At 37.5% G+C, this 20,627-nt stretch overlaps 1 protein-coding gene and 1 long non-coding RNA gene across 3 annotated transcripts in view; both read right to left on the bottom strand.

Moving 5' to 3' along the window:
- Positions 1-13,698, bottom strand: part of FRRS1 (ferric chelate reductase 1) — a 48,931-nt gene extending 35,233 nt beyond the window's left edge. Inside the window, exon 1 of one of the 2 annotated variants that reach the window (XM_060626329.3) lies at positions 13,664-13,698. The gene's annotated coding sequence lies outside the window, so the exon portion shown is untranslated. Of the gene's footprint in view, positions 1-10,301; positions 10,335-13,663 lie in introns of those variants that run through there. The other variant, XM_078451622.2, reaches the window with a different exon arrangement.
- The window catches only part of LOC144617217 (uncharacterized), a 147,507-nt gene that overhangs the window by 47,328 nt on the left and 79,552 nt on the right, over positions 1-20,627 (bottom strand). The window lies entirely within an intron of this gene.

Raw genomic sequence — 20,627 nt, 5'->3', positions numbered from 1 at the left:
TAATAAAAAGAATGTGATATCTGAAGTCTGACCTAGATTTGAATCTCGGCTCTACCAATCACCAATGATGAGACTTTAACCAAATCACTCAAGCCTCCATTTCCTTCCCTGAAAAATTAGGAAACTAACACCCACCTTACAAGTTGTTTTAATAAAATGAAGATACAAACTAAAGTCTGACAAGGAAGATATTTAAATAAATGTTAGCTTTCATTAGCATGATTTTCGCTATAAGCAAAAGGTTCTATTTCACCTTATCCCAGGAAGCTTAAAGAACAAATAGGAAATGTTTCTTCTGGATTTAAATACCATCACCTAAATAAATATCTGGTATGACTTCTCTCAACTTCCCATTACATTAATCATGATGACAGGGTGGATAATTTAATTTGTAATACTGAAAACTGAGGGTAACAGAGAACCAATCACAAGAAACAATATTTCTATTACCTTTAGCCCAGGCACTTCTGAATTAAGAAACACAATTGTCAGTCCAAGCAATTTTCTTCTCTCATCCAGTACCTACCTCTTACCATCTGTCTAATAGAAAACCAGCTACTTTATGTCAGTCCCACCCTCTGGTAGCCTACATCAACCACTTCAATTGATGCTTATATTCAGAACCTGCCAATCACAGCAAATAACAAGGTTTGAGGAAGTTGGCAGGGACATGTTACACAGCAGTAAAGTCAGCCGATGAACAGACCCCAAGAAGCAGTTCATTCTCCGTACAAATAGATTAGACAAAATAAAAGCACCCTTAGAATCACTAGAATAAATGACCCTCTTATAGTCATGTAAATTACAATCCCCACATTGGACCAGAACTAAACTACAGAATTCCTGCTACACACCAGAAATTATGCTGGGGGCTACACATTTCAACCAGCTCTGCACCTTACAGCAGTAGCCACCAAGTAGATAGCATAGGGTCTAATAGTACTATATACCCCTATCTTTCATCAAACATCAAGCTAGGTAGAGTTTCTCCCATTTAAAAATAAGAAGAACAAGTAAATCAAGAGCTTCTGAAAAAATATAAGAGAAACATAAAATTTCTCTATACAGTCATAAGAAAAGCATAACTTTGAAAATGGTTGATTACTATAAGAAACAATATTTAGGAAAACAACTGTCTTAAACATACACAGTGATATATATCAATTATTTCTCAATAAAACTGGGGCAGAGGAAGAAAAGGAAGACTGAAGAGTGGAGAAGAAGGAATTTTTCTATTCAAACGTGGCTTTCAGGTGCCTTTGTTAGAGGCAGACCTGCTTTTAGGACCACGCAAGATTTGCTGGAGAGGATCAAGGTCATAGTTTTAACCACGTGACTGTGGCCAATTATCATGAAGATTAAATGCAGTAATGTGCTACCCAACTAAAGGATGGTATAAGGGAAAAGTCAGCCAAGTTTAGCAAATACTCATTTGCCACTGACCTCCTGTCAGGTGAAAATGGAAACAAGACAAAATTTCTAGTCTCTGCTTTGCACTGCATAGCTGAATAATGTCAACCCAGTTATATAATCTCTGTCTTTGCTTCTTCATTTGTGAAATATAGTAGATAAACCAGAATAAATTCAGGATCGCCTTCATGCCTAACATTATGATGTTAGAAAGCAAAGTGGGAGTACCTGGGTGGCTCAAGTCGGTTAAGCATCCCACTTCAGACCAGGTCATGATCTCACTGTGAGTTTGAGCCTCGCGATCAGCTCTGCGCTGACAGTGCAGAGCCTGCTTGGGATTCTCTCTCTCTCTCTCTCTCTCTCTCTCTCTCTCTGTCTGCCACTACCCCACTTACTCTATCTCAAAATAAATAAAAACTTAAATTAAAAAAAAATTTTTTTAAATAAAGAAAAAGAAAACAAAGTGGGAAAGGATACCGGGAATTAGCAGAGCAAGAAGTGTAAGCCAGGAAAGGGAAGTGACTAAGCATCACCACCTGTCATTCATTAGGAAAATATAACAAATCCAGTCAGGAAGGGAAGTAAACCAGCAATTTCTTTGTTCTTGGTCAGATGCTGACTATTCAAGGTGCAGCTCTATTGTCATTACAATGGCTAATGATGATTTTCCAGTTACGATTTAAGGAACAGCCTTTTTTCAAAGTAATACTTTAATTCATTAGCCAACCAATGCCAACAGATTGCCTAGTTATGAAAGGGAATAAGGAGTTATTCATGGAGACATTTAAGTTAAAATTATGTAATGTGGATAATGAACTATTACGAGGTCTTCCTTCAAGCATTGAAAGAACTCCCACCAATTTTGTATTATTTTTAAAGTTTTATATATTCCCAATCCACAGTGGGTACAATATAGAAAATAAAACAAAAAGATATCATAACTTGCATTCATCCCATGACAAAGATAGACCTATTAGTTAAAGAATTAAAAGAAAAGTTATCCTGATTCTAACTTAAATATTCCCAAACCTGATGAAAGATGCATAGTTTTCTTTCTTGCCTGAAAAACAAGCAATTAGTAAAAAGGTATGATGACTGCTTGTACCATGTTCTACATACATCTCACACAACAGCAAAAAATCAAAACAAATGTATTCTTTATTATTTAAATACCAAATGATTGTACTGGCATGAATATTTAATTATTATTGTGATTGTGGACCACAGAGGCAAGTGATATTTATCAAGACGATATATTTAATGACAGCAAAGTAAAATTCAGATAAAATGAGAATTCAATTGAAAAATACTTAGATGTAAGAAAGTCATTAGAATAAGGAGTCTATGTTAATTAAGAATTTTTTTTAAATAAATTGGTCATTAAATGTCTTTTTATGTGTCACTCCAAGAATATGTGAGAAAAAGAAGAAATGGAGAAAAGCATACCTGTTAAAACCAAGTCAGATGATTAAGCTGGCAAGTAACTAATCAAGTCTAGTTATACTGCAATCAAGCTCTAGCTCTCACTGTTAGTCATTCATTTTATGTTGGGTTTTTTGTTGTTTTTTTTTTTTTTTTTTTTTGAGAGAGAGGGAGAGACAGAGTGTGAGTGGGGGAGGGGCAGAGAGAGAGGGAAACAAAGAATTTGAAGTAAGCTCTAGCTCTGAGGTATCAACACAGAGCCTGAGAGGGGGCTGGAACTCATGAACTACGAGGTCATGACCTAAGCTGAAGTCAGATGTTTAACTGACTGAGCCACCCAGGCACCCCTACTCATTCATTTTAAATTAAGGCATCAAAAAGTTCAAAAGTTAACATGCACACAAAAAATTGTGGGAACTCAGCCCAGTAAACCCAATCTACATCACCCAAGATATGAGTATGAGCACAGAGTGAGAGTCTTAATTAATTCACAGGTATGAGGTAACAAGATTTTCCTAATTATGAAGAATGAGTTGTAAAAAAAAAAAAAAAAAAAGGCAAAAACTTAACCAGAAGGGTTTACTATAAAATATTTAAATAATTTGGAAAAGGTTGTGTGGGTTTTGTTTTGTTTTGTTTTGCTATACACAGTGGATTTTATTTAATTTTTTACCACATTCACAATTAAGTATTTTTTACATTATGACACAACAAACATTTCAAGAGACATTATTTACCTTTACCACATGGGATAAACTTGTATATCTCCTTCTTATTTTGAAAGAGAAAGAGACAGGTAGCGGGGCAGGGAGAGAGAGAATCCCAAGCAGGCTCCACACCTTTAGGAAGGAGACCAAGGCAGGACTCAGTCTCATGAACAGGGGGTTGATCTCACAAACTGTGAGATCATGACCTGAGCCAAAATCAAGTCAGATGCTTAACCGACTGAGTCACCCAAATGCCCGTAAACTCATATATTTTCTATTCCTTCCTCTTTTTTATGTTGGTTTTATGTATCCTACTGAATCGTTATTGCACAACCTACTAATGGATCTTAACCTGCAGTTTGAAAAATACTATTTTACAGCATATCCTTGACCATTAAGTTTCAGCCTTGAATCGAGCTCTAAATCAGGAATATCAAGGATTTCACATAAAAAGGAGAGTTCTCAGAACTAAAGAAAAAAATAATAATAAGCCAAGCAATAAGGAGAATTTGGGACACAGGAGATGGGTTCAATGAAAATGTCTTATTCTCTCTTATTCCATTTGTGACCTAAACAAAAACTATAAACATGGCTAATAGCATTCTCATGGTGACCTTCTGTATGAAGAAAACAAATTTTAATCAATCATAACAGAAAAACACTGCAATCCCTAAAACATTTACACACCACTTTCAGAATTTCCATCAACCACATTATACAATGTGCCAAGTATATCATTATTTCATACTCAACACAGTTTTCATTTTATTTCATTACTAGAATTCCAATGACACTATTTTCTTTTACTTTGTTACAAGTGTAAAATATTTCAATTAATTTATAAATTAAGCATGGTTTTGCTTCTAGGCTTTTGGCCTTGAAACAGAACCAGCAATTATAATATTGCTTCTCTTAGAAAATGGAATTGAAATTCCAAGCCAAATTGGAAATTAATTTTAGGATACAGCACATTTGTAACATCAGCATTTCAGGTAGGATCAAGGGGAAACCTGATAGGTTCTTAGACTAGGGCTAGAGGTAGAGAGAGGTGGAAACAGAGTGTCAGAGTTAGGTAGAAAGACTTTTAGAAAAATAGGTAGAACCATAAGAAGGATAAGGAGATTGATTCAGTCAAGTAAGTTAAGACTAAGCACAAGAGATACACAGAAAACAATGAAATTTCTATGACATAAAGAAAAGGATTACATTTCTACTACACAGGAGGGAGGAAAGGGGACAGAGCACAGAGAAGGAGAAAAGAAAAAGAAACAAATGTTTAGTGAGAACCTGGAAGATACTACATCTAATGCAATCCTTACAATCAGCAGATAGTATCTTCACTTTAGAGACAAAAAAACTTGAGGCCAGAGAATGTACCCTGAATCATATACACTTTGAGGATTAGAACCTAAATCTAGGGGCAACATCCATATTCTCTCTTCACTCTGCATGGCTGCTCCCTCCTTGGAGAAACAAGCATGTAGGAAGGAAACAAATCCAGCAAGGATGCAAATTTCACAATGAACAAGGTGAGAGTGGGGGCATACTGTGACAAAGGTGAAATCTAAATTAGCCTAATTCAGAATGTTGAGTGGTGCCTGGCTGGCTCAGCCAGTGGAGCATGTAACTCTTGATCTTGCAGTCATAAGTTCAAGCTCCACATTGGACACAGAGTTTACTTAAAAATAAAAAAGTTAAAAAATAAAAAAAATTAAGAAACAGAATGTCGAGTCTACTCTATGAGCCAAAGAAGCAATGTAGAAGTCTCTTTTGTAGAACTAAAGCTCCTGAAAGAATGGATGGTAAAACAACTAGTTCGATGCCTAAAAACACTAAGTTGTCAATAAATGGTAACTGCCACTATTTATTAGCACCATTCAATTTCCTTATCACTAGTATGTGCTAATTTCTTCCAAACACTGCTGTGACTAGACAAGTGAAATTTTCATATATTTCTTTCAACTGCATTTAATTTGTTCAAGCCTTCTGAAATGTTTCAGAAAATGTTCTCTCCTTCTTTCCAGCAATTTAACTTTACCTTCATAGAAAACTTCCGCACCAAAAATTAAATTGACTTTGATAGCAGAATCTCAAATTATAGAGAAATTGAAAAATAGGTCAAGTATTTCCACTTCCTCAGATAAAAATGTTTCAGACTCCATTTGCACAGCAGGAAGCAAAGAGAAAAACAGATTTTTTTAATTAACAATTGGAGTTATGACATTTTCAGAGATGGTTCTAAAAAACAAAGAGGCATTAAAAATGGCACACTGAACACCAATTTGAGATCTGTCAGGTCTAACAACTTAAGATGGTTGAAAAGAATTCTGACAAAGAATTTAGAGTTTAAGTAAAAGCAAGAAAAAGTAAAGGGAAAGGTAGGAAAGAAACCACAGAAGAAAAAGTAATAGGGAACTCTACAGTTTAATCCTGATTCCCCTAATCACAACATCATCAACAAGGAATTTTTCCATCATTTTTATTCATCTCTGAAAAAAAAGATTGGAAGCAAATACCTTACTACATGATACAGAGTTTTCATCTGGATCATTCCACATGGCACTCGCAATAACCCTGTCCTCAACACAAAATTAGGTACAATGTGGAATGGTCCCTTCTCTAAAGATGTAAAACTAATAGATGAAACAAAAGTAAATGCCACTAATCTAGTATTTAAATGATGTAATTTATTGAATGCCAATTCCATTCTATTTATCACAGTAGGTGTGTCACATAAATGAACTCTAATCCTTGGAAGAAACATATCAAGAACTTTTTGTTGTATGGAAACTGAAACTCACGGAGGTTATATAAAACTACCGTCTCAGATCACACAAGGTAGAATAGGAAAAAAAAAATGCATTTCATTATAGAAATTTAGAGGTATGGGAGAAAATAAGAATAGAAGAGCTAACAGTTGCCAGGGGCTTACAACATGTCAGGCATCATGTCAGGTACTTAGCATGCCTTCCTCAAAGCAACGCAGAAAGGTATGAGGGGTATTATTGTCCCCACATTGTAAAATAGGGCACTGATTAAGACATTTGTCAGAGTTGCAGCAAATGAGTGATGAAAAGTATGGTCTCTGATCTGGCTTCTGAGGTTTTAACCAATAAGCCATCCATAGATTTACATCAGACCTTTAAGGCTGACATGGTAGGTAAACAATGGAGGAAAAGGGGTTCAAAATGAGCACAATTTGAATGGGAGCAATAAAAGAACCAAAGGTAGAAAGAAAAAAGTGATCATGGACTTTTGAGGGACATTAGACCTATTTAGATCCAAGGTCAAATGTTAGAAATAGTCATTGCAAAAAATATTAAGTCTGGTTCCTCTCCATGCCTCATACATGAATATATCCATTCCCAAGACTTTTTACCTTGGCCCCCCACATTTCTCTGCAAGCTCATCACTTCCATGGCCTCAATTTTTATCACTAGGATGTTTCTCAAATCTTCCAATTACTCCCACTCTACATCTCCTCAATGCTTTGACTCATACTTACAACTGTATATAGATTTCTGTTTGGATGACAATAAGCTCAACTGGTCTGCAATGAAATTCATCATTTTTTCCTCCAGACTAGTTTTTGCATCTAACTTCCCTATTCTGATGGAGGCCTGGCAACACATTTCTAGTCACACCCCATATTCTCAAGATTTGATGCCAAACACTCTTTTGGACCCCAATTTCCAAGCAAGCTCTGCAGATTCTTCCTCCACCCTTCCACTCTCCTACCTACCCCTTCTGCATCTCTCTTTGACTTTCTCTCTATTATATTATATCTGTCTGCTACTTTCCATTCCGCCATCACCAAAGCACAAAGCCTTCATCACCTGTCACCAAATTAATGAAACACTCTCAATTGCCCTCCTTGTTTCTGTATCGCCATTGTGATTGTCCTAAACAACACCACAAGATCATTTTCCCAAAGCACAACCCAATTTCAAGGATTTTATTCTGCCATGTTCTAGTGACAAGGTACCACGTATACTTATTCCAGGAAGAAGCAACACTCTTTCTTTCTCCCCATGTCCTGCCTTCTAACTGGGACCTATTTCATCTGCCAAATTCCTCCTCATGTGAAAGTTACATATATGTTACATGGGAAAGAATAAGATACAAAAATCTCTGTACACTATACTTTTATGTAAAAAAAAAAAAAAAATCATTGCCTATCATTTCATGGAAAATCCAAAAGACTGATAATTTCCAGTATCAACACGGATATAGAAAAATGAGCACACTCATACACAATGAAGAGTGTAAACTGTCACAATATTTTTGGAGGAAATTTGACAGTATCCTACTAAGCTATGTTTAACCTCTGACCTAGGCATTTCAATTCCAGGAATTATCCTATAGAAAAACTCACACAGTTTCGCTAAAATTATTTGGAAAATGGCAAAAATCTAGGTGGTTACAAAAATGAACTATGCTACATCCAAACTATAGAATACTTCATACTCACTTAAAAGAATGAAATAGAATAGTCAATGACAAATATAACAGCCAATAATTACTGTGTGCTTTATGGGAGCTAAAGGCATTTATGGGAGCTATAGGCATTCCTTTAAGTGCTTGCAAGTATCAACTCCTTTCACAAAAACCCTAAGACATGAATCCGCATGTACTTAAGTGGAAACATGCTCATGCCACACCGAGGAATGAAAACAAGCAGATTGCAAAATGGTATTTAGTATATTGAAAGATATATCACTTAAAAGTTAAAGGGAAAAGGAAAAAAAAAAAACTTCTATTCCACACTTTAACCTTTCTCAATAGTGGTTATCACCAGGAGAGTGTTTTCAATAGGGGAAGAGGAGTGGACTTCCTCTTTTTTAATCCTCTTTGTATTGTGCATATTTTTTTGAAAAGGGTGTTTATAACATAAAACTTACAAAAATATATAATATGAAAATATATAATATAAAATAATTAAAAATTTTTAAAGCATGTAGTGCTTTAAATATAATAAAAAATTATAATTTGTAACTATAAAACATGGGATATATAAAGACTGTAAAGAAACCAGAAAATTGTTTAGCTTTTTTCTTTTATCTATTTTCAAACATTCTATGTTACTTTTACAGTTTTTGCTTGCTTTTGTTTTGGTAAATAAAACCTCCCCCCCTCTTTCAAGGTCCATTTGTTTTTTTTTTTAAATTTTTTTTTTTCAACGTTTTTTATTTATTTTTGGGACAGAGAGAGACAGAGCATGAACGGGGGAGGGGCAGAGAGAGAGGGAGACACAGAATCGGAAACAGGCTCCAGGCTCCGAGCCATCAGCCCAGAGCCTGACGCGGGGCTCGAACTCACGGACCGCGAGATCATGACCTGGCTGAAGTCGGACGCTTAACCGACTGCGCCACCCAGGCGCCCCGCAAGGTCCATTTGTAAAGCCATCAACTACTGTCTCCTATGATCCAGTGAACACTACGGACATTGAAATCACCATCGTTTGAAGAATCCAGCTGCCGGTTTTAACCCAGCAGGCACCACCTTAGTGACCGTGAGCGAATTATTTAACCTTACCAGGCTTTAGTTTTCTCATTTTGCTAGAAAAAATGCAACCAACATCAAGGTGCTTTGTGAAGATTAAATAAAGTAATACGTATGAAACATCTCACACAGTGGCCACCATAAACCAGGTCTTCCATTAAAACCTCCTTCTTTCCATGGGGTCTTGACTATTTCTGCCAACCTCAAGTAACTGTTCTCTTTTCGGAACCTCCAGAAGCTTTGATTTTGCTGATAAAAAAATTTATCACCCCTGCCCCAACTGGTGACTTGTCCTAGGGCCAGAGGTGTCCCGCGTGTTGATCTCCTGTCACACTAACAGTGTACCTTGAAAACAGCACTTGTACAGTGTGACTTCCAGAGACTCAGACATTACCTAAATGGACACGTGTGAAACAGAAGCTACAGATGGCCAAAAGAATCAACATGTTGGGTTATTAAACAACTTACTAGAACTCATCCCTTCAAACAAAACCATCCTCTAAAAAGTCTAGCTCATTGTTTTCAATAAATCAATAAACCAAAATTTAGCCTCCATCTCTGTACAGTACTCAAATCTTTACACTTTTTCTCTTAATTCGGAATTAAAAGAAATTACCTGAAGCTCAAAAGTTCAGCTCTGTAAAGAAATATCCCTGGATAATGTATTTACAAATTGAAAAATCTCCTTTGCCCCTAGGCAAGCACTGACAAGATACAAAAAGGGGGGAGGAGGCGGGGCGGGGCAGAGGTAACACCTTGCCACCCTTAGAGCCTTTCTTAAATTCTAAAGGCACACCAGGGGTCGGGGGAGCTAAAATTTCTAGTTTAAAACACACTTTAAAAACGAAGTAAGGCTCTGAATAATCTGCATACAGGTAATTATCCCATTAGGTTTAAATATAAAAGGGAGTTCCGACAGTTTCAACTTTTCAAAAAAGAAGAAAGAAAGAAAACACGTGTGCATGAATACACTCCAAGCTTTTCAGGATCCCAAGCACGACTCTACTTACAATCTCCCTTTTCTGGGATTAAAGCTCGTTAGTCAAAGTCACGGGACATATTACTAACCTAACTCGTTTGTGCACCCTCATTAACTCAATACAAGTCCAGAACATAATTTGTTAAAGCGTTCATTCTGCGTCGCCGACTGCCCCCGTGATCCATGGCGCCTGCTCTCCAGTACTGTTGCCTTAGCTGGCTTCAATTTTTAAACGCTTTGCGGAGAGCTCTGACTTAGAGAGAACAGAAGGCGACACTTACCTTGAGAAGCGAAGGCAGCCTAGCCAACTTCCGGTTTTGTTACAATTTGTATCTCACTTCAGCAGCTGGGTGGAGCTAGCTCACCCAGTAACCAGAAAGTTTCCCAAGCTAAACTAAGCTGTAAAACTTGATTTGCAAGACGAGAACTAATTTTTGGACTCCATTTCTGAGAATTAAGGGTTCTGTTTTACATATAAGAACACTTTTGGCCAAGTAATAGTTATTTCATTGAGAAAATTATGTATTTGTCTTTAACTACAAAACCATTTGAAAATACCTGTTCCATATACTCTAAGACAAACAAAAGAACGTAGTTATGCCTAGGTAGGGTTGCCAAGTTTAGCAAATTAAAATATAGGATGCCTGCTTAAACTCAATTTCAGATAAACAACCAATATAAATATTGTTCTATGCAGTTTGGGGAAAGTAATTATACTAATAAATGATTCATTGTTTTTCTGAAATACAAATTTACTCTATTTTTTCTGGCAACCCTATCTAAGGCATAACAGTAATTAGCAAACTATTTCAACTAACTACAAAAGGTGCAAAGAATCAGACTGCATAGAACTGAAACCTTGGAAAATGTAAATGACAAAAAAGAATTATTTTATTTTGCAAAATTCACTCTGAAACTTAGGGGTTCCATTTTCATTTCTTTTTAAGCATTTAATCTTTGTTTTGCATAAGATTTTTTTTTTTTTAAAAGAAAATTTTTAGGGCTAGGAAAAAACAATGAATCTGAAAATATTAAACATTCCAGCACAGACTATGACTCACAAGTGCAGACTGGAAAATAAATGGTGTCATATACACCTTAACCTGTGATCACTGGTTGGCAATCAACACGACTAAAATCTCTAAAACCATTTTAAGTGGAGAGAGGGGAAAGAACACGATCACTTTAAAATTTCTCCTTAAGAACTACTCACAATTACCAAAAACCCTCTTTACAGGATTTTAGATAGACACTTTAAATAAAGATGCTAAAATAAATAAATAAATAAATAAATAAGCTACAGAGCTGGTTTTCTATCCTAAAGCTGCATGGAATATGAACAGAAGCACACTCAGTCAAGTTTCAGTCCTTCCGTATAAAGCTTCAGGCGATGACATAGCTTTCTGCAGTTATACTTAAACCTTTTCCAGAAATAGTCCCTGGGTGACACTCTGCATGCCAAAAGCATGATTTAAAAAATTTATAAAACAAGTAATTCTTAGAATATATTATCATAATCTTTTATCCTAAAGCACTCTTAAACAGATGAACGGGGGGGGGGGGGGGGGGGGGGCGGGGCGGGGGAGGAGAAAAAGGGGCAAACCAGGAACCAGACTGAGGGTTACCAGAAGGTGGGCAGGGGGATGGGTGAAATAGGTAATGGGGATTAAGGTGGGCACTTGTGATGAGCACAGGGTGTTGTATGGAAGTGTTGAATCACTAAATTCTACACCTGAAACTAATATTACATCGTATGTTAACTAACCGGAACTTAAATAAAAACATGAAGAAGAAAAATAAATAGTAGTGGGAGGAACTGAATAGAGAGGCTTGGCTCTATCTAAAAGCACCCTTTTCCAGGCTATGATTGCCCCCAAAGTCCCGAGCTATAATTCCCCTTATCACTCCCTGCCAGCAGTTCACCTCTAGCCAGCTTTTTCTTCATTAGCTACTTGTTAGCTGTCACAAAAGGAACCAAATTTAGTAAGATGTTCAATGGAGCTTGGACTCTGAGTTGACACTATCCTATTGGATCCCATTCTCATGCCTCTAAATTGGTGGTTCTCAAATTTTCAGTCCAGACTCCTTTACAACTTTTTAAAAATCATTGTGGACCCCAAAGAGATATTTGTTTATATAGGTGATATCTATCAATATCTATATGTATTAAAAATTTTAAGCGAGAAATATTTAAATACCCACAAATTCATTTTTAAAGAACAAAACAAACTCATTAAATATTAATATAGTTTTTTTTTTTTTTTTTTTTTTTAGCAGTGCCTTTCTGACTGTTTTCCAAAAAGAAGAGTTTAGTGAGTGGAGTCGTATTGTTTAATTTTTGCAAATCTCTTTAGTGCCTGGCTTAACAGAAGACTGCTGGAGTCTCATATCTTCTTCTATATTCAGTCTGTTGCAGTATCTTACAACACATCATGTAGCCACTGGAAAACTCCAGGGTATACTCATGAAAGAATGAGAATGAATAAGGCAAATAAAGTACAGCAAGAATGAGAATTAGCATTTACTGAGCACTCATTTTGACCAAAGCACACGTATTATCCTAAGTCTCACAAGAACTGTAGGTGAAAGGTATTACAGTATTACAGACATTCTACTGCTGAGAATGTTAAGGACATGCTTGGTTAAGTAAATTGCCCAAAACCAGGCAGAGAAAAGTGGCAAGGCAGGGTTCTAAGCCACAGCTACTAGCTCTCTGCCCTGAGCCTCACTGCCAAATCTGAATGATGTCTGATGGACCAAACATAAACTTGCCTTTCCTATTATACTCAGCATTTCATAAAACACAGGATTCACGCAGAACATCCCCAATTGATTAGACCCTGCTTCAAATCAATAAATCCAAAACCCACCATCTAAAATGGACCCATTATCACGTGGCCTTTAATTTTGTCAATCTTATCCAAATTCGTCCTCTCTTTATCTCCACTGCCATCACTTTTCCTCTGTTTTTGTTACCTCAAAAGTAAAAATGAGGGGTTACAACCAAAACCATATATTCTCTAAGGTCTCCTGCCAAATTGTGAAAGCAGGTTTCTGATGACTAGAAAGAGACACATAATGGTCCAGAAAAAGACTAATTTTTCAGAATGAGAATTAACGAAATTATCACAATTATTCAACAAGTATTTATCAAACACTTAATATATGGCAAATACTGTGCTAGGCACAGTACAAAAGTGGCTCTATGTCTAATATATTGTGATTTCTTAGGTGGGTAATAAAGAAAGAACAAAAGAAAGAAAGAGGGGTGGGGGAGAGAAGGAAGGAAGGAAGGGAGGGAGGGAGGGAGGGAGGGAGAAAAAAAGGAAGGGGCATAATTACTTGATAAACCCACATTTCTGTAGACATGCAGTTCTCATTGCTTTCCAGATGTCATTGGATTAAGAATCTTGAGAAAAAAAGATTATCCTGGGTTATCCAGGTGTGCCCTAACTGCAATCATAAGTATCCTTAAAAGAAGAAGCAGAGGAGATTACACACAAAGGAAGATAATGTGACCATGGAGGTAAACATTGGGGTAATGCAGCCACAGGCCAAAGAATGCCTGTAGCCACCAGAAGCAGGAAGACAGCAGGAAAAGATTCTCAACTAGAGCTTCTGGAGGAAGTGTTTCTGCCAATACCTTGACTTTGGCCCAGTGCTACTGATTTTGGACTTCTGGCTTCCGGAACTGTAAGAGAATAAATTTGTTGTGGTCATTTGTTATAGCAGCTGCAGGAAACAATCAACTCCTCTTTCCAGTTTCTCCTGTATTTTTATCAATCAGTGGTACCCATTCTCTTCAACACTCAAGCAAAACCTAGAGATGACTTTCAACTTTTTGTCTCTTTCATATTTTATAGCTCAGAGTTTTTCAGTTTGGAGCCACAATCCATTTATTAATGGATTATAAAATCTTTAGTGGGTAACAATCAGAAAAATGTTAATAAAATAGCATAGAAAAAAACGAGTGCATTACATATGATAAGGGTAAATAAATGCTGTTTCATGAGGCTATTCGGATTACATCTGTGAGTAGAAATGTCCTGAGTTTCTTATTTCTTACTGTGGGCAGTAGCCCAAAATGTTGAAACCAATTGCTTTTAATATCTCCCCAAGTCAATTATCATCTCCTCCTTTCTGAACACTCACATGTAGGCCTTTGTACTTATTTATTCTAAGCAGAGGAACATGGTGGTCTGGAATCAGACCACCCAGGATTTGAAGATCAGCTCCACCACTAAACTTTGTGATCTAGACCTCTATCATAAATGAAGATCATAATACTTTCCTCATAATAGTGTGAGAATTAGCTGAGATAAAATTGCTTAGTTCAATGTCTAAACATAAAATTTGTTCAGGGCACTGGGTGGCTCAGTCAGTTAAGCATCATCTGACTTCAGCTGGGGTCATGATCTCACAGTTTGTGGGTTGAGCCCCCCCATCAGGCCCTGTGCTCACAGCTCAGAACCCGGGGCCTGCTTCAGGTTCTGTGTCTCCCTCTCTCTCTCTGCCCCTCCCCCACTCACACTCTGCTCTCTCTCTCAAAAATAAACATTAAAAAAAATTTTTAATAGTTCAATAAAATATGTGCCTATAATGATCTACGCTCAAATTCTCTGGACTGTAGTAGTAACCTTCTAACTAATCTATCCTGCTTCCTCTCTCATGACCTTCATGAATCCTGCTGACAACAGTCCAACATTAGATTAATCTTCCTAACGCATCGCTTTTATCAATAATGTTCTGTGACGTACCATTGCTTATAGAGTTAAATCCATACTCTTTCAGACATTCAAAGCACTCTGAAAAAATAAAACGGGTGGGGGGGCGCCAGGGTGGCTCAACTGGCTAGGCCTCTGACTTCAGCTCAGGTCGTGATCCGGTCCGGTCCGTGAGTTCGAGCCCCTCATCAGGCTCTGTGCTGACACCTCGGAGCTTGGACACTGGAGCCTGCTTCAGATTCTGTGTCTCCCTCTCTCTCTGCCCCTCCCCTACTCATACTCTGTCTCCGTCTTTAAAAAAAAAAAATGTTTTTTAATAAATAAAAAAACAAAAATAATAAAAATAAAGCACTCTGTCACCAGGCCACATCTTCATTGCTTTCCCACCAGGTACTGCTGATTAAATCACCCCATTAAATGCAAAGACTCATTCTTATGTTTCCACATTTGCTAATGCTGTTCCCTTATCTCATTTCTTTCCAAGTATTAAACACCACACATTCTTCAAGGTTTAGAAAAAGTCCCAATTCATCCATGAAACTTTTCTGATAATCAGAACTAATATAAGTTCCTCCATTATAAAATGGCTATATGGCCAAGCAAAACTGTCATAGTCTCTGAAGTCTGGCCCACTTTGGTTGAAATCCTAGCTCTGCTCTTTAATAGCTGTTCAACTTCAGGCAAGTTACTTGACCCCCTAATCTCACTTTCTTCATTTGCATAAAGAAGGTAATGATACAGAAGTAGGGTTTTTGTGATGTTTTCATGAAATAATATCTCATCGCACTGACACCAGAATGATCTTGAAAACCTGCTCATGACATTACTTTTACTGTCTTATGTTAGAGTGAAGAAATACACATTACCTAAGATGCCATTGACACACTCAAGCAGCCATCACCATTGCTTATAATACTCTTCACTGCTAAACTGGACATGGCCTCAGATCCTTCCCAATACACTACACCAAGTGGTCAATACCAATGGATGAAAATCCACACTAACTATAAGCAGTCACTGAGATAGGGACTATGTCATTACTTTCAATTCCTTTTTTTAGGAACTAAAAAAATCTATGTTAAATATCTCACCTTAACTTAATGGTAGAAAGATGGATACTAGAAAGCTTATCCCTTTCCCAACTTGATTTGAATTTCAGTTCATTTTAAGGGCAGAGTATTGATTATAATGAAAGCATGGAAGACATTCTTTATTCTCTTTAATTACATTATTTTCTTTTATAGCATTTTAATTTACTCTAAGACAATATTAATGCTCTGTAATTATGTGCCAGAGATGGTACCACTGATCAAAGTAAAATATTAAAAGTTTGATTTAGCTTTATCAAATCATTAATAGAATCTCTGTTAATCATCTAGAGACACAATATAAAGATAAAAGTCTTGGTAATTACAATCAGTGGCTTCTACTATTTTCTATCAATTAGGGTTATACTATATTCAAGTTTCTACCATACCTGTTATTAAATCAATTAAAGCAAATAAGAAAAGAAACTAAGAAGGAACCAAGGAAAGGAAGAATATAGCATCTATTAAGTAATAACCTAGTCCTATTCAGTAATAAATTAGGTTTTTTTTTTTTTAATTTCCCAAGGTTTTTTTTGTTTTTTTTTAACGCTTATTTATTTTTGAGACAGAGAGAGACAGAGCATAAACAGGGGAGAGTCAGAGAGAGAGGAAGATACAGAATCTGAAACAGGCTCCAGGCTCTGAGCTGTCAACACAGAGCCTGACACGGGGCTCGAACTCACGGACCCCAAGATCATGACCAGAGCCAGAGTCCGACGCTTAACCGACTGAGCCACCCAGGCGCCCCAATTTCCCAAGTTTTAACAAGGAAGAAATAGTATAATTTACTGGAGAATTTTGTTTAGCAGCTCTTGGGCTACATGACTTTTTAAAATGCCATTTGTTTACAAGATGGCTTGGGTCCTATTGTGTTAAGTGAATGCCTTTAGTATATACAAATGTAACATAGTCTTAATATTGAAAAGAAACTATGCTCTCCACAGCCAGAATGAAAAGTAATAGAGTTATCGAATGCGTAGAAAGTCATTGGTTTCTTTTACACACAAAACATTATACAGTCAGGATGACATTTATAATGAAAGCTGGCAGCTCTAACCATTGTTGCAAGAACACTTTTTGTCCATTAGGTAAGCCTTCAAAATTGTAGAATTTTAAATTCAACAAACATAAAGCGTAAGAATAAATAAGGTCGCAGTACTCAGGGACCAGGAATCACGAAACAAATGTGTGAAACAGCATCGTGTGCTCTGAAAATGAAAAATAATCCCAGACCATGAGTGACCTGAGGTGAATATGATCGTCGCCCTCAATTCCACCAGAGGAAGCAGGATCTTGTCTACCCTCGAGTGCCCCAAAGGTGAGTGCAGAAGGAAAAGCCTTCACTCAAAAGCTTCTGGTTGCATAAAACCTGAAGGCAAATACCAAACATAAGATCCTGCCAATGAAACAATATCAAAATAAGGAGAGCAAATCCAAACCTGGTCATTAATCAAAGCAACTAGTAGGAAAACACAAGCTGAAATATGTGGCCAAAATAAGGAAACTAGAGAACCAAGAAAAGCAGGGGTGGGAGTAATGGAATGGCGAAAAGTATTGATCTGGATTAATTCTGGAATGGAGCACAGAAGCTTTCAGTGACTTTTTATGCAAGAGTAGGCCAGCTTAGGCAAATAGGGCCTTCTAAAGGGATAAAATTGAACGAACACCATCTAATCCCTAGAGTTTTCCAGATATCCCCCCTAAAATGGCCCAAAACATTTAGTGTATTTTTTCTTGTATCCTGACTTTTTAAACTACTATGAATTGCATAGATACTATTTCTACAGATTTTAATCTGTACTGAAACTGTATCTGAAACTGAAACAATAAAGATTCCATTCAATTCCATTTTTTTCCCCAAAAGCAACCATTGTTACCAGTTCAGCATATTTCCATCTAAGACTTTACATGCAGTTTTCTGTACTTACAAAAGTAGGTAGGCGCACCTGGGTGGCTCAGTCAGTGAAGCATCCGACTTCAGCTCAGGTCATGATCTCTCAATTCCTGAGTTTGAGCCCCACATCGGGGTCTATGCTGACAGCTCAGAGCCTGGAGCCTGCTTCAGATTCTGTGTCTCCATCTCTCTCCCACTCCCCACTCACACTCTCTCTCTGCCTCAAAAATAAATAAACATTAAAAAATTTTTAAAAACAAAAAAAACAATAAAAAACAAAAAATGTATAGCTTTGGTTTTGTAATAGAAATAGTATCATTCTCTTCATATTGTTCTGAAATTTTTTCACCTAACAACATATAGTCAAAGAATAACTCTGGTATTTTAGACACCGTTATATATTTATTTTGTGCACTGTTTATTTTTTACATGGGGGAGACAGAGTATCAAGGGACAAAGGCAAAAATACGATGTGTAAGCGAAAGAAGAGAAGAAAAACAACTGCGGGTAGTCTGGAAATAATGAAACTTTCTGTTCATTTCCAGCATGAGCTAATTCACTGACAGCTAGATAAGGTTTCAGTCTGGAAAGTGTCCCATTGAGCAAGCTGGCTGGAGTCCACAAAGATAACACTTTCAGTGGTTTACAGATTCGCTAGAGAACTTTACTAATCCCTACAGAGAATAGGGGAGCAACTGTCTCTCTGTGATAGTTGCCACGTCTGTCCAGTGGCTCCCCAACTCTGAAAGCCACATCTGCACTCATTCGATACTCTCCCTAACCTTCCATCAGCCAAACAGCAGAACTGAGTCCTGATCATATCAGTTGTGCTTATGAGAGTTGCCTAGTAACCAATCACTCTCAGGGGCCACCTCGGGATCTAAATATCTAACACACTGCTCTCTGCTGCCCCCAGTGGACCAAATGGGATACTTTCTTTTACGAAGTTAGCAATAAGATTCTTAGAACACTGGATATATTCTTGACCTCAATGACTAATAACTTCATCCCTTCAAGAACAATGAGAGCAACAACCAGAACCATTTCTCTTGACTCAATCCTGATCGACAAAGAAACTGACAGAGGGGGCGCCTGGGTGGCGCAGTCGGTTAAGCCTCCGACTTCAGCCAGGTCACGATCTCGCGGTCCGTGAGTTCGAGCCCCGCGTCGGGCTCTGGGCTGATGGCTCAGAGCCTGGAGCCTGTTTCCGATTCTGCGTCTCCCTCTCTCTCTGCCACTCCCCCGTTCATGCTCTGTCTCTCTCTGTCCCAAAAATAAATAAAAAAAAAAAAAAAAAAAAAAAAAAAGAAACTGACAGAGACAGAATCCAGAGACAAAAAACAGAAAGAAATTAGAAGTGGTAGCGTCTACTTGGACAGGAAGATGGGTGAGATATAGGAAAGGAGCCAGTCTGAAAGGTGGAAAGCAAGAATTCAGTGTTGGACATATTAAGTTTTAGATGGCATTGAAATATCCAAGTGGAAATATCTATTTGACAGATGTGTCTGGAGATACAAAATTAACACTTAGGGCATGAGCAAGGATTAAAAAAGAGAAGAGATCTGAAGAGTGAGCCGTGGGGCACACTAATGTTTAGAAATTGAGAAGAGCAGGCAAATTCAGTAAAGGAAATTGTGATTGAATGGATGGTAAGGTAGGAAGAAAACCAAGAGTGTAGAAAGTGTAGTCCCAAAGTGTAGAAAGCAGTTCTGAAGGTGGGTTTGGTCAATCATGACGAATGTTGCTGAGAGCTTGAATATACTGGAAACTAAGAATTGACCAATGAGCACTGTTTTTCAGAATCATCTGTGAACCACCTGCATCAGAATTACTTATTACAATGGATTCCTGGGTCCACCTCAGACCTACTAGATCAGATTCTATGGACAGGAACCCAGAATTCTGCTCTTAAACAAGCCCAGGATGATTCCTAAGAACCCAAGAGTTGCTGTCTTGGAGTCTTTATTGGTGGAATTATACCCATCTTTGCTCAAGACCAATGGTTCTCAGATTTTAATGTCCATCACCATCACCTGGTAAATTCCTTAAAACACAGATTACTAAATTCCACCTCCAGAGTTTCCGATTCAGGAAGACTGGGGTAAGCCTGAAAACTGCTGATATTTTTGGTCTATGAACTATACTTTGAGAACCACTGCACCAGACCCTTTATTTTTTTAAATTATTTTTTAAATTTATTTTTGAGACAGAGCATGAGTGGGGGAGGGGCAGAGAGAGAGAGAGAGAGAGAGAGACATAGAATCTGAAGCAGGCTCCAGGCTCTGAGCTGTCAACACAGAGCCTGATGCCCGGCTCGAATCCACAAATCGTGAGATCATGACCTGAGCCGAAGTCAGGTGCTTAACTGACTGAGCCACCCAGATGCCCCTGAAACAGACCCTTTAAAAGTAGAGTAAAAGCACATCTGATACAAGATGTGGCCCTTTCCTTGGTTAGTAAAACTCTAAAATAACACAGTTAACTGTAAGACAACAAATTTTATCTCAAGTTTTCTATTTCCCAACACAGCTGGAATTTCCCATTCTTCAAGAAGCCTCTGCTTTTAAAGTCTGTCTGATGATTAAATCATGCATGTCCTCCCTTGCTCAAAGTCAACTCATTATGGACATGAATCATGTCTACAAAATATCTTCCCAGCAACACCTAGACTAATATTTGGTTGAATACCTGGGGATTACAACTTAGTAAAGTTGATACATAAAACTGACCATCACACTACCATATCTAAAATAGAGTGCTTTCAGGTGCTTGAGTGGCTCAGTCATTAAGCATATGACTTCAGGTCATGATCTCACAGTTCATGAGTCCAAGTCCCACATTGGGTGAGCTCGAGCCTTGCTTCAGGCAAAACAGGAGCCCTGGGAAAGCCCTGCTTCTCTC

Source organism: Panthera onca, chromosome C1 (assembly GCF_046562875.1).
Source record: "Panthera onca isolate mPanOnc1 chromosome C1, mPanOnc1 haplotype 2, whole genome shotgun sequence".
NCBI classification, from domain to species: Eukaryota; Metazoa; Chordata; class Mammalia; order Carnivora; family Felidae; genus Panthera; species Panthera onca.
This window is presented reverse-complemented; position numbering and strand designations above follow the sequence as displayed.